Source organism: Pan troglodytes, chromosome 12 (genome assembly GCF_028858775.2).
Source record: "Pan troglodytes isolate AG18354 chromosome 12, NHGRI_mPanTro3-v2.0_pri, whole genome shotgun sequence".
In the NCBI taxonomy this organism is placed as follows: Eukaryota; Metazoa; Chordata; class Mammalia; order Primates; family Hominidae; genus Pan; species Pan troglodytes.
Window position 1 is genome coordinate 87,998,159 of NC_072410.2, and position 15,829 is coordinate 88,013,987.

At 33.6% G+C, this 15,829-nt stretch overlaps 1 long non-coding RNA gene across 1 annotated transcript in view; it reads right to left on the minus strand.

The window, feature by feature from the left end:
• Window positions 1-14,286, minus strand: part of LOC107973431 (uncharacterized) — a 336,092-nt gene extending 321,806 nt beyond the window's left edge. Inside the window, exon 1 of the long non-coding RNA XR_001715705.3 lies at window positions 14,137-14,286. This is a non-coding gene — a long non-coding RNA (uncharacterized LOC107973431). The remainder of the gene's footprint in view (window positions 1-14,136) is intronic.
• Window positions 14,287-15,829: the final 1,543 nt, after the last annotated feature.

A 15,829-nucleotide genomic window follows, 5' to 3' on the forward strand; every position in this document is an offset into this window, starting at 1 on the left:
AATGCCTACATCAAAAAGTTTGAAAGAGCGCAAATAGACAATTTAATGTCACGCTTCATGGAACTGGAGAAACAAGAATAATCCAAATCAAAACCCAGCAGAAGAAAAGAAATAACGAACATCAGAACAGAACTAAATTAAATTGAAACAAAAAAATACAAAAGATAAATGAAATCAAAAGCTGATTCTTTTAATAGATAAATAAAATTGATGGACCATTAGTGAGATTAGCCAAGAATAGAAGAGAGAAGATGCAAATAAAGTCAATTAGAAATGAAACAGGAAATATTCTCTGGAATATAGAGAATCACTAAGGGGTCTTCTCTTCCATTCTCTCCTATTGAGTATGCATTTTTTTGCTAAGACTGTTTCTTAATGACCTATTCTTGCTGTAACAAATTACCACAAACACTGTGGTTTAACATAATACAAATTTATTATCTTGTACTTTTTGGTGTCAGAAGTCGTGATGGTTATTTTCATATGACAACTAGTTTGGACCACTTGGTGCCTAGATATGTGATCAAATGTTATTCTGGATGTGCCTGTTAGGGTTTTTCTGGATGAGATTAACACTGGAATAAGTAGACAGTAAAGCAGATAGTACTCTCTAATGAGTAGGTCCCATCCAATCAGTTGAAGATCAGAATAGAACAAAAAGGCTGATCTTCCTAAGAGTAAAATGGAACTTCTGCCTGACTGCTTTGAGCCAGGATACAGGTTTTTCTCTCTTGCCTTAAGATTCAAATGGAAACATCAGCTCTTTCTGGGTCTTGAGCCTGCTAGCTTTTGAAGTCAAATTTACATAATTAGAGCCTTGAGAATCAGAGTTGCACTACAGCATTGGCTCTTCTGGGACTGACAAAGACAGGTCTTGGGACTTTTCAGCATCTGTATTAACATGAGCCAATTTCTTATAAAAAAATCTCTCCCTTCCTTCTCTCTATATATCCAATTATAGGTAACAAATGAAGGGGAGTAAATGATGAGAAAAATATCTTAATGGATACAATGTACATTATTTAGGTGATGGATATTCTAAAAGCCCTGACTTCACCACTAGGCAATCTATGCATGTAACAAAATTGCACTTGTACCTCATAAATTTATACCAAAACATGACATAGAATATATTTACTTATTTGACTAGCCTGGAAAATAGATGTGTCTTTCTAAATTTAATAATATACAATATTGATTGAACAGGGTGTGCACTTCAGTGTATGATTTACATGGAAAAAAAAACTACCCAGGTTCACCAAAGCACTATCATTCAATTTTATGCATTTACAATGACACAATATGAACTGACCAAATAGAGTTCATTTACACAGCATATTAGTAGCAGCTACCCTACAAAAAGCAAGACGGAAAACTCTCAGAGGTCAAAAAAGAGAAATAATGTAATCTCAAATCTAACCTTGAAGTTGTTTTATTTCCAATACCTGCTGTTCTTACGCTCAACACTAGTTCCCCAACTCTAAGTTTTGATTATATTTGCAATCTTTCCACTGAGCCATTCCAGGCTGCCTTCCATTTTTCCGCTTTCTTCTTCCCTCCTCCCTCCCTCCTCTTTTTGACTTCCTAGTTCTCTCCAGCACTTGAGCACTCGCTCTTTCTCTCTCTCATACTTGCTTTCATGTAGGAGGTGAAAATCAAAAATTCACTAAAAAGATGTTCAAGGTGTCTTCAAAGCTGGGAAGATTTTTTCCCAACAATTAGACATTATAATGTAGAGTATTAGGTCTGATATATTTGCTAATTTAGACTAATTACTTTATTACCTGGGCTTCCACAAAAATAACTATTCCATTTATATCCTACATTTGAGTGACTAATAGGGCCATTCTGTTGGCTTTCTCTAAACAAACGAAATCTGCTCCAGCATAACTTGCTTTCTCTGCTCTTAGGAATGATTTAGCAGCAGGAAGAAAAAAACCACCTCATAAATTTTGGAAAAAAAAAGCAGGAAAGAGTTAAGTAATCTTTTCAGTTTTTTTTTTAAATTCATGTATAATTTTTACCCAGAAAGTTTGAATTTATTTCTTGAGGCAATAGCCAGGGACAGAAATATTTAAAACAATAGTAGACAGAGACCTGACCTCAAAAGCTAACATCCCTCATTAAAACTGGCAAAGATATACACAAAAGATGAGACAGGAAAATAGGATATCCTAAGATTAAGAATCAAAAGACATCTTCTTCAAAGTGATAGAAATTATTATTCACTTTTTTAAAATTTAGTCCAAACAAACTATTATTTATTATAACAGGACAAGGTTGTTTTTAAATCTTACGGTACAGGTTAGACTCTTTTCCTCAAATGAACTACTACTTCTTTAAAGTTGCAGCTCAGAGTTTCTTTGGTCCTTGTTAAGGTAAACAAAAGCTGTGCTGTCTTTGAAAGAAAGCTACTTGTTAAAAGTACCAATCTTTACAGTGCCTGAGGGTATCGAATGATAGATAAATCGTTCATCCAACACAATGCTAGGGTTAGGTTGAGGAGAGTGAGACACTTGTCTTGGGCACTAAACTTGAGAAATACAAGAAAATATTTCAGATACATCATATTTGAGTGAAACACTTTAAAAATCAAAGTTAATGAGAAAAAATATGATGAATAAAATATAAAAAAATAAAGATAGGATCTGACATTACCACGCCATGGTGAATCTTGAGGAAATTAGAAAAATGTTCAGTAGCATAAGATAGGGCAAAAAGGAAAAAGAAAAAATGTGCCCCTGTATACATGTCTTCATACTTTTTTAATTTTAATTTTGTGGGTACAAAGAAGACATATTTATTTATCGGGTACATGTTATATGTTTCTTTTTCTTTTTTCTTTTATTTTGTTTTTAAGAGGTGGCCTTGCTTTGTCACCCAGGCTGGAGTGCAGTGGTGTGATGATAGCTCACTGCAGCCTCAAAGTTTTGGGCTCAAGCAATCCTACCACCTCAGCCTCCTAAATAAGTGGGACTAGTGCCACCACACCCATCTAATTTAAAAAGTTTTTTTTTGTAGAGAAAGGGTCTCACTCTATTGCTCAGGCTGGTCTCAAAATTCTCGCTTCAAGCAATCTTCCTGCCTCAGCCTCCTAAAGGGCTAAGATTGCAGGAATGAGCCACTGAACCCAGCTTATATTTTTTAATTTTTATATTTTTCCATAACATTAATGTAGCTTAAAAGTGTTGAAAAATTAAAAATTAGGTGTATTAGAACTCACATTATTTTAAGGTTAAATATTTTATTTACTCTAATTCTTTTTAATTTTTTGTTTTTAATTTTTTTCCAAATATAGATTTTGAAAATATTATTTGTGAGCATGCTTTCATTAAAACCAGGAAACTAGTATAACATATACATGAGAACATCTTTTCTTTGGCTTCAAGATTCAGTACATCTTGGCATAGGGCTGTCTTTATTTAAAATGTTTGTATCTTAACATTTTAAAGTATTGGAGTAAAATTGTATTTATCTAGATTATTGAAGTTTTTTTCATATCCCTGTAAATTTGTACCCAATGCCTCACTTACCTCAATGTAGTGTTGAATTTGAAGATAGAAAATCACAATAATACTGAAAAAATATGCCAGTAAGCATGAATTATTGAATGTTTAATGTTTAAACTAAGATCAATCACCTTTATAAATGATAGTAATAGTATGGGCCTTTAAAAGGAAATATTTCTCTCGACATAAAGTCAGAAAACACATAATTAATTAACCCATGATGATTATTGAATCTCCTGTAACTCACAGATATTCTGATGTTGTCTACTGAAAAGCCCAGAGAAGATTATTTCAGTAAAATCACTAAGGAGTCATTCCAAATCATCCACAAACACATATGCACAAACGAAGGAGTCTAACAATATTTCATCATTCCTTTCTCTTGTATTGAGCATTTCTGATGCACTTGGAATTGATTCCTATGAAAGATAAAAAATAATAAAATATACTTTTATGTTTTTAAAAATTCCATGATTATGAGTTCAATCAAGCTTCTATTCTTAATTGTAGTCCTCACCTCCAGTTGTGATACAAATAATCTATGATCGAGGAATTGTCTCTATCCTTGTCCTCATCTATCAACAAAAGGTGTATTTGTCTTTAATATGTGTAGCTTTCATTACACATTTCCCTTCTGATTATTTCTGATTACATATTAATAACCTGAAGGCTCATTATCATTCAAGTGCATAGTTTTACTAAAGTCATCTGAATATTTATTATTATCACTATTGCATCTGAAATTATTTTCATTCCAGGACTATATATATGTCAACATAAATTGCCTGTGAGTATTAATATATATTGTAGGTCTGGAAAGCTAAAATATATTTACCTTGATGCACCTTTTCCAAGCATGCCTGCATTGCATTTCTAACCATTTGAATAAAGCTAGACCACCTCCCTTAATTTTCTGCTCTGTTCACACCTGTATTTTCAGTGTCTTTCAAAGCCTAAGATTGAAAAACAATCTTTCTTAATGCATGGCCAACCCCATGGAATTAAACTAACCCATGCTGAGTTAGTCCCATGCTGTTGGAATGGTATATCTAGGCCACTTAAAAAAAAAATCATCTTGCTTGTACGTTGCTTTTCACAAATATGAGAGACGATAAATAGCCAAAATAGAAATAGAAATGGACAAAACCTGGAACACATCCTGTATTAAAATTGCCACAATGGACAGCTTATTGCTGGCGCGGAAACTTTACAGAGTGAAATTACATTGTTTCATGCCCAACACATTTCCCCGGATCTTTCATTAGAATCTGCCAAAAATGCTTATGGCCAAACCAGACACATCTGCTGAGTGCCCAATTTGCGTTCTTGGCTTTGAGTCTGAACACCTGGTTGTCAGTGATTCCAGCACCCTGTGCTTATTTTCCTGGCACCTCTGGGAGGATGATAACCCACAGTGACACTGAAACAGAATTGGATGGTCAGGAAATAAAATATGAACTCCAAGCTTTCTGGTTGGAAACCAGGATTCTGTGACAATTTTAATAGATTTTATTTGTCACGTTAGTTTCAGGCTTACAAACGAATTGGAACAGATAATACAGAGTTCCCACGTATCCCAATCTTGTTTCCTGTATTATGGCTCTTACATTAGTTTGGTACACTTGTTACAATTAATGAATCAGTAGTCAGAAACTATTATTAACTGAAGTCCATAGGTTATTCAGATTTCCTTAGTTTGTACTTAATGCCTTTTTTCTTCTTTACATGATTTCTTTCTTTTAAAGAAATTTTGAAAGTTACTTGTAGTCCCATAACAATAATGCAACTTTTGTTATTTTTACATATTTCTTCCATTTTCTACATGGGTATACATAAATTAGTTAAAGTTTTATGAGCATGATGTGCATGTTGCAACCACATACCCATTTATTATAATTTTATTTAGTTTAGGCCTCCACACAGAAATCTGGGACCTATACATTACAGTCGAATGCTTTGCTACTTTTAAACCTCCATGTTCAACGTACAAAGGCCCTTTAATAGTGACAATTGCAAAGCACCAGTTGGGACCTCACGAACAGGAGACCACTTATTTTTTTGTTGTTTAAATTTGATACAAAATAGATGTATATATTTTGTGGTATATGTGATCATTTAATACATTACTATAATTTCTGAACATCAAATAAGTATAATTATAATATCCATCACTTTATATTTTGTCTTTTTTATGCTAGAAATATTCCAATTACTCATTTCAAGATTTTTTTAAATATACAATTGGTTATTATAACTATAGTCAGCCTACTGATTTATCAAACACTAGGTTTTATTTCTGTTATGAAACAGTGTATTTGCACTCATTAATTAACCTGACTTCATCTTCCCCCAACAATCCTTCCTGGCCTCTGGTAACCACCAATCTACTCTATCTTCATGAGATTCATCGTGTTAGCTCTCATATATGAGTGAACCCATGCCATATTTGTCTTTTTGTGCTTGGCTTATTTTAGGTAACATAGTGACCTCCAGTTTCATCCATATTGCTGAAAATGACAGGATTTTATTCTTTTTATGAGTGAATAATATTCTATTGTGTATATATGCCATATTTTATTAATCCATTCATTTATCCTGATGGGCACTGAGGTAGATTCTATATATTGGCTATTGCAAAAAGCACAGCAATAAACACAGGAATGCAGATATCTTTCCGATGTATTAATTTTCTTTCTTTTGGCTAGATACCCAGTCATGGAATTGCTGAATTTTATGGTGATTCTATTTTTAGTTTTTTGAGGAACCTCCGTAGAGTTTTCAATAGTGGCTGAACAAATGTACATTCCCACCAACAGTGGAAGACAGGTTCCCTTTCTCACCATCCTCACCAGTATTTGTTTTTCCCTTTCTTTTCAATAAAAGTCATTTTAAGTGAGGTGAGATGATATCTCATTGTGGTTTTGATTTTTAATTCTCTGATGATTAGTGATGTTGAGCATTTTTCATATATTTGTATGTCTAATGTAAAGGCACATGATGCAAATGTTCATTGTAACCCTATTCACAATAACAAGGACATGCAATCAACCTAAATGCCCATTAATGACAGATTGGATAAAGAAAATTTAATTCATATACACCATGGAATACTATGCAACCATAAAAAAGAATGAGATCATTCTTTTTAACTCCAAGCTTTTATGGGAACATGGAGGGTCTTATCCTTAGCAAACTAATGCAGGAACAGAAGAACCGAATACTGTTCTCACTTACAAGTGGGAACAAAATGATAAAACTTATGAGCACAAAGAGGGAAACAACAGACACTGGTGTCTACCTGAAGGGTGAAGGTGGGAGGAGGGAGAAGAGCAGAAAAGATAACTATTGGGTACTGGGCTTAATACCTGAGTATTGAAATAGTATTACAACAAAACCCCATGACACATGTCTACCTATGTAATAAATCTTCTCTTGTACTCCCAAACCTAAAACAAAAGTTTCTCTAAAAAAGTCTATTCAGATTGTTTGCCAATTTTTTTAGCCAGATGATGATGATGATGATGATGATTTGCTATGGAGTTATTTGAACTCATATATTCTAGTTACCAATCCCTTGTCAGATGGGTAATTTGCAAATATTTTCTCCCATTCTGTGGGTTGTCTCTTCACTTTGTTAATTGTTTCCTTTGCTGGGCTTTTTAGCTCAAAGTAATCCCATTTGTCTATTTTTGCTTTGGTTGCCCGTGCTTTCGAGGTTGCATTGAGTCTGTAAATTGCTTTTGGTAGAATTGTCAATGCAACAATATTAATTCTTCCAATACATGAGCATGGAATCTTTCCATTTTTTGTGTTCTGCTTAATTTCTTACATAGGTATTTTATAGCATTATTTGCATAGATCTTTCACTTCTTTGGTTAAATTAATTCCTAGGTATTTTATAGTTTGTAGCTATTGTAAATGGGATTGCTTTTTATATTTATTTTTCAGATTTCTCCCTGTTGATGTATGTAAATTCTACCGATTTAGGTATGTTGATTTTTTGTCCTGCAATTTCACTAAATTTCTTGATCAGTCCTAACAGTTTTTTTTGGTGAAGTCTTCAGGTTTTTCTAAATATAACATCATGTCACATGAAAACAAGGCTAATTTGAAATCTTTCTTTCCAATTTGTATGTTCTTTATTTTTTTCACTTATCTAATTGCCGTGGCCAAGATTTCTAGTATTATCTTGAATAAAATAACACTGGACACCCTTGTCTTGTTTTATATTTTAGAGGAAAGGCTTTAAGCTTTTTTCTATTGAATATGATGTTAGCCATAGGTTTGTCATATACAGCCTTTATCATTTTGAGAAAAGTTTCTTCTACCCACTGTGTTAAGGGTTTTCCTGATAAAGGGATGTTGAATTATATTAAATGCTTTTTCAGTATCTATTGAATTTATCATATGGTTTTGTTATTGGTTCTGTTAATGTGATGTATCAAGTTTATTGATTTGCATATGTTGAACCATCCTTGCATTCCTGGGATGATTCTGACTTGATCATAGAGACTGATCTTTTTAAATGAATTTGGTTTGCTAGTATTTTTTGATGATTTTTGAATCTATCTTCATCAGTGATATTGGCCTGTAGTTTTTTGTTGTTGTTGTTGTGTAAGTTATTACATACTAGTCAGCTATTAGGTAGAATGCCTCTCTGGTGGTATTAGTCTACTATTTTTCTCATGATTTCTCATGGGTTTTGGGGAAGAGTAGAGAGGTAAAGTACCATTTTCATCAAATCATGTCATAAGTACACACTACTAACATCATTTATAACTGTTAATATTGATCTTGATCAATTGGCTAAAGTTGTGTTTATCAGATCTCTCCACTGTAAAGTTTCTCAGAGTTACCCTTTTTTTTCTCTCTTCTCAAACTGTACTCAAAAAAAGCACTAAATGCAGCCCACACTTAAAGACTGGGGAGTTGTGCTTGCCTTCATTTAGGATTGAATAGCTACATAATTTTTTCAACTTTTACTTTAGATTCAGAGGGTACATATGCAGATTTGCTACAAGGGTATATTATGTGATGCTGAGGTTTGGGATGTGATGAAACCCATCACCCAAGTAGGGAGCATAGTACTCCATAGGTATTTTTTTAACACTTGATCCCTTGATCCCTGCTCTTGTAGCCCTCAGCTTCTATTGTTCCCATCTTTACATCAACATGTACCCAATGTTTGGCTACCACTTATAAGTGAGATCATGTGGTATTTGGGTTTCAGTTTCTACGATAGCTACTTTAGGATAATAAGCTCCAGGTACATTCATGTTGCTACAAAGGAAACATTTAATTCTTTTTCATGGCTGCACAGTGTATGCATGTACTATATGTATGTGTACCACACTTTCTTTATCCAATCTATTGTTGATAGTTACCTAGGTTGATCCATATCTTTGTTATTGTGAATACTGTGGTGAACATAGAGGTGCATGTGTCTTTTTGGTAGAATGATCTCTTCTGCCTTGGTTATACAGCAAGCAATGAGATTGCTGGGTCAAAAGGTAGTACTATTTTTAGTTCTTTCCTAAATCTACAAACTACATTCCACAGTGGCAGCACTAATTTACATTTCCACCAACAGTATATAAGTATTCACTTTTCTCCATAACTCTGCCAATATCTGGTATTTTCTGACTTTTTAATAATAACCATCCTGACTAGTGCGCAATGGTATGTAATTGTGGTTTTTATTTACATTTCTCTGGTGAATAATAATAAGAATCATTTAAAAAATATTTTTATTGTGTGTCTTTTTTTTGAGAAGTGTCTATACTTGTCCTTTGCCCACTTTTTAATGGGGTCATTTATTGCTTGTTGATTTAAATTGCTTATAAATTCTAGATATTAGACTGTTATCAAATCATGGTTTGCAAATATTTCCTCTCATTCTGTAGGTTGTGTTTCCTCTATTGACAATCTCTATTACTGTGAAGAAGCTCTTTCATTTAATTATGCCCCACTTGTCTTTTTTTTTTTTTTAATTGCAGTTGCTTGTGAAGGCTTGCTTCTAAATTCTTTGCCAAGACTAATGTTGAGAAGGGTATTTTCTGGGTTTTCTTTTAGGATTTTTATAGATGGAGTTCTCAATGGATAAGAAGACTTTCATCCTTTTTCAGTTAATTTTTGTATATGGTGATAGATAGAGGTCCAGTTTCTTTCTTCTACTTATGGATAGTCAGTTATCCCAGAACCATTTATTGAATAGAAATTTCTCTCCACATTGCTTTTCTTATTGACTTTCTTGAAGATCAGGTAGTGTAGATATGCTGCTTTCTTTCTGAGTTCTCTATTCTGTTCCGTTATTCTATGTGTCTGTTTCTGTACCAGTACTGTGCTGTTTTGGTTACTGCAGTCTTGTAGTATAGTTTGAAGTTAGGTAATATGATGCTTCCAGGTTTGTTCTTTTTGTTTAGGATTGCTTTGTCTATTCAGGCTCTGTTGTTTTTTTTTGTCCCATATGAATTTTAAAATAGTTTTTTCTAATTCTATGAAAAAATGGCATTGGTAGTTTGATAGGAATAGCACTGAATCTGTGGATTGCTTAGAGCCATATGAACATTTTAATGAGCTTAGCTCTTCCAATTCATGAGTGTGAAATGTTTCCCAATTGTTTGTGTCATTCATGATGTTTTTCAGCAGTGTACTTCTTGTGGAGATTTTTCATGTCCTTGGTTAGATGTTGTATGAGTCTGTTCTCAAGCTGCTATAAATAACTGCCCAAAACTGGGTAATTTATAAAGGAAACAGCTTTAATTGACTCACACTTCTGCATGGCTGGGAAGGCCTCAGGAAACTTACAATAACAGTGAAGGCAACTCTTCACAGGGCAGCAGGAGAGTGAATTAGTGCCAGCAGGTGAAATGCCAGATGATTAAAAAACATCAGATCTCGTGAGAACTCCTTCACTATCATGATAACATCATGGGGGAAACTATCCTCATGATTCAATTACCTCCCATTGGGTTGCTCCCATGACACATGAGGATTATGGGATTACAATTCAAAATGAGATTTGGGTGGGGACACAAAGCCTAACCATATCAGATGTATTCCTAGGTCATTTTTTGTCACTATCGTAAATGGGATTGTTTCTTGATTTGGCTCTCAACTTGAACATTATTGGCATATGAAAATGCCACTGATATTTGCATATTGATTTTGCATCCTGTAACTTTACTGAAGTCGTTGAACAGTTCTAGGAGATTTTCGACAGAGTTCTTTGGGTTTTCTAAGTATAGAATTATATTGTCAGTGAAGAAAGTTTGACCTTTTCTTTTCCTATTTGGATGCCTTTATTTCTTTCCGTTGCTTGATTGCTCTGGCTAGGACTTCCAGTACTATGTTGAATCAGGGTGGTGACAGTGGGAATTCTTGTCTTGTTCCAGTTCTCAGTGGGAATGCTCCCAGCTTTTGCCCATTCAGTATGATGTTGACTGTGGTTTGTCACAGATGGCTTTTATTATTTTGAAGTATGTTTCTTTGATGCCTACATTCATGAGGGTTTTTATCATGAAGGGATGTTGGATTGTATCAAAAGCTTTTTCTGCATTTATTGAGATGAGTATGTGGTTGTTGTTTTTTACTGCTGTTTATGTGGTGAATAAAATTTATTGGTTTGTGTATGATGGATCATACCGAGAATCTTGCATACCGAGAATAAAGACTACTTGATTGTGGTGTATTAATCCATTTGGCACCATTACCAGTTCATTAGCCTTGACTTTGAAAAATATTTCCTCAAACTTCACTATTGTTCTAAAGGGTTACTAATCACGATAGGATACTTGAGAATAGAATACCCACATTTAGAAATACACACCCAAATCAAGTACTGTGGGGAATATACTTATAGAGATGTTCTTATGTAAGAGTAATATCAACACATTTTCAAAATCTAAAATAAGGTTGCATATACAAATAGGGAAAACATAATGGCTTAATATTCATTATTTTCTTTCCTGAGCTGTTTCAGCTCAATTTTCATATTCTGGGTTTTTGTTGTTGCTGTTGTTGTTTTAATTGTTGTTACAAACACTTTGATATTTTTAAGTTTCCTTGAATGTAATAACTAACTCTCTTCAAATGAATATTTATTACCTTTATTATCTGCCATTAGCCTTTTATATTGCCGTCATCTTAAATGAAAACTTCTTTTTTCTCCTCCTCCTCCTTCTTCTTGCCTTCCTCTTCTTTTTCCTCTTTCCTTCTCCTTCTACCTCTCCTTGTCCTTCTTCTTCCCCTTCTCCACCTCCTCCTTCTCCTCTTTTTTCTTCTTATTCCTTCTCCTCTTCCTTCTTCTTTTCCTTCTCCCCCTCCCCTTCCTCCCATTCCTCCTCCTCCTGCTCCTTTCTTCTTGTTGTTGTTCTTCTTCCCCTTCTTTTCTTCATTTTTCCACTTCTTTTCATCTTAATCCTCATTTTTCTTCTGCATGTTCATCCTCTTGTTAAGCATAATATTCATGTTAGTTCTTTCATGTACATTCTTCTTCTTTGAATAGAATTGGTGCTATTCAGCCCAGACAGCAAACAATGGGCCAAGAATACAGAATTAAATAAAAGAAATGATAAACTTGGGCTTCACATTATTTTAATTAGGATATCACCACTTCACTATATCATTCCTTTATCCTTGGCATTTTCATGTTTTACATGAGGTCAGTGTGGTTCAGTGTGATGCTGCAGCCTCATAGGGTTCTTGGTGATGTGGACTTTATTAGTCTGTATTTAATTAAGAATTAACACTTGTTTTCCTTCTTCTTTCTACCTTTTCTCACGTTGAAATCATTTCTCCTGGTCAGAACTCTGGCTTAGAAGAAATAATGTGCATATTCCTGAACTGTATCCTTTGGCCCAATTTCCAATTTTGTTTAGTAGAGTGTGATGAATTAGTTTAGAGATACTTCCTACCTTTGCTTAACTTCTGTACATGTCTTCAGACTTTATTGGTCACAGCAAAAAATAATTGTTAAAGCCTTTCAAGAGACATCTGTTTGCTACTTTATTTCTAGGAAAATATTGATCAGTTGTAATTGTCATCCTTCTTCAATTGAAACCAATTTATACTCTATTGAACACACAGTCTACATTTTGTTGTGGTTTGAAGTTATTACAATTTCATGGTTCTATTAGAGATGTTATTTATGTTCAATGTAGTTTGTCTTATATCTTTAACTAAGTTTATGTGTAGTGCATTTAATCCACCTTTTTTATTTTTAACAGCCAGGCTAATTGTTGAAGATTGAGGCATAGCAGGTGGCTGGATCTGACAGATTTTCAATGAGTAGAATTTAATTAATTAAACAAAAGTTAACAATTTGGCAAACTTTTGAACTACATTGGCACTGTCTCTTTTTATTCTTTTCTACACCACCTATACGTTTTATATACTACCAGTGATAATAAGAACCTGGGAATTCACATGGCATCAAGCTACATTCATCCAACAAAAAGCAAGGCCTATTAAATATCATTCATAAATAATTAAAAATATTTTACTAATATTATTACTGTTAGCACCTTGATTATGTGTTTCTTATTTATATGTTCAAAGTTCTTTTATATATTTGATATTAAATTCAGTATTCCTCTGAGGAAGACAAGAATACTATAATTGTGGCCATTTTATAAACAGAAAACAGGGCAAATAAAATGTAAAGTGATTTACATAAGGTCGAAAAACTAGTGGCCAATATGCTTGTTTATTATATTCTTTGGGGGAAAAATAACCAGTCATAAATAAAAAAGACTTTTCTGTGTACTTTCGTCCAAGAATTGAATCGTTACTTTAAAGCAATAAAAAATTGGAGAATTACCAAAAAAATAAAAGGAAATACTTAGTATTTGCAATTGTATCAATATGCTATGTAAAAACATTATTTGTAGAATCTATTTGATAAATCTGTAACTAGAAAACTTCAGTATTAAGATGTAAACAATAACATGTATTATTATACGCAGGAAGAAGATCGGTATTATTGAAATTCAATAATGATTTACATAAAAGACAAATAACACATGGTTAAATGTTTCAAACAGATAATTGAACATTATGATATTTTATATAAAATACTTTATCCTATGGTTTTATATAACACTAATGGAATGCCTTATATTGTTTCTCTTAGAAACATTTTCATATTTTCCTGTTTTACTGATTTGTTATTATGCCCTGTACTTCATAGACAGCACAACAGGTAGGCTGATTAATTTCAACCATTTCTTTCAGCTTATTTCCTATTATCTGTGACTCTGATTTGGAAAACAAACTTTCCGTCTTACTTTTGATACTACATAGTTTCTCATCAGTAGAAAGATATTTGAATGAAAATATATTAAACATGTAAATACTTCCAAATCATTACAAGAAAGAAATAGATCACATTGAGCTCATTAGAAGAAAGATGTTATATAAGTGTAAAATATTGTCATTTTGTCTGGCATATACCATTCGTTTATATGAAGTATAGCATCCAGTTATCTACATGCATCAGAAATGAGATGCTGTCTGGGGAACAGAGCAACTGATTATCCCCACCACAGGAACAGCATATTTAACAACTATCTACACATTTAAAAACCCAAACTACTTTATAAGAACCAAAAATCAGGTGGGTACTCACAGTATCTGGTTTTAGCTTCGTATCACTGAAAGAGGCACTGAAAAGGGTAAGAAAGGCAGTCTTGAATTGCCAATGCAACTCCTCCTCCATCCCCCCATAGCAGCTGCATGACACAGAGAAATCTGTGTAACTGGGAGAGGAAGAGTGCAGTGATTGTGAGACTGCATTGAACTCAGTGCTGCCTTGTCACAGCAGAAAGCAAAAGTGGGCTGAACTCAGCTGACACCCAACCACAAAGGGAACATTCAGATTACCCCTAGCCAAAGGGGAATCGCCCATCCCAGCATTCAGAACTTGAGTTCTGAATGCCTCAGCATCATGGGCTGAAGTGCTCTGGACCTCTAAATAAACTTGAAAGGCAGTCTAGGCCATAAGGACTGCAAGTCCTAGTCCTGACCTGGGCTCAGAGACAGAAGACTTTGGGGGCATGTGGCTTACTTATACACCAGCTGAGAAATCTAAGGGAGTGCTTGCACCACCCCTCCCCTGACCCCAAACAGCACCACTAACAGCTCATGGATCACATGGATCATTCTCAATGATAGACCATATGTTAGGTCACAAAACAAGTCTTAAAATATCCAAAAAACTTGTAATAATATCAGCCATCTTCTCCAATCACAATGGAATAAAACTAGAAAGCAATAACAAGAGGAATTTGGAAAACTATACAGACACATGGAAATGAAACAATATCCTCCTGAATGACCAGTAGGTCAATGAAGAAATTAAGAAAAAATTTAAAAATTTATTGAAAGAAATGATAATGGAAACAAGACATACCAAAACCTGTGGGTTACAGCAAAAACAGTACTTGGAGGGAAATTTATAGCTATAAGCACCTACATCAAAAAATTAGAAAAACTTCACATAAAGAACCTAATGATGCATCTTAAAAATAGAAAAGTAAGAGCAAACCAAAAACAAAAATAGTATAAGAAAATAAATAATAAATATCAGAGAAGAAATAAATGAAATTGAAATGAAGAGAACAATACAAAAGATGGAGACAAAACGTTGGTTTGTTGAAAAGTTAAACAAAATTGATGAATTCTTAATCAGATTAACTAAAGAAAAAATGAGATAAGATCTCAATAAATAAAATCAGAGATATAAAAGAGAATGTTACAACAAATACCACAGAAATTGAAAGGATCATTATTGGCTACAATGTGCAACAATAAATTGGGAAATCTAGAAGAAATGAATAAATTCCTAGATACATACAACCCACCAAGAGAGAACCATGAAGAAATCCAAAACCTGAACAGATCAAAAAGTAACAAGATCGAAGCATTAATACAAAATCTCCCAACAACAACAATAAGCCTGGGACCCAGTGGTTTTCCTGTTGAATTCTACCAAATTCATTAAAGAAAAACTAATGTCAATCCTATGCAAACTATTCTAAAATAAAGGAAGGAATACTTCCAAACTCATTCTATGAAGCCAGTATTACCCTGATACCAAAACCAGACAAAGACATATCAAAATAAGGAAACTACCAGCAAATATCTCTGATAAATATTGATGCAAAAATACTCAACAAAATACAGGCAAATTGAATTCAACAACACATTAAAAAGATTATTCATTATGACTTAGTGGGGTTCATCCAAGGGTTAGTTATAAATGCAAATCAAACAATATGATACATCATATCAAAGGAAGGAAGTACAAATCCCTATTTATC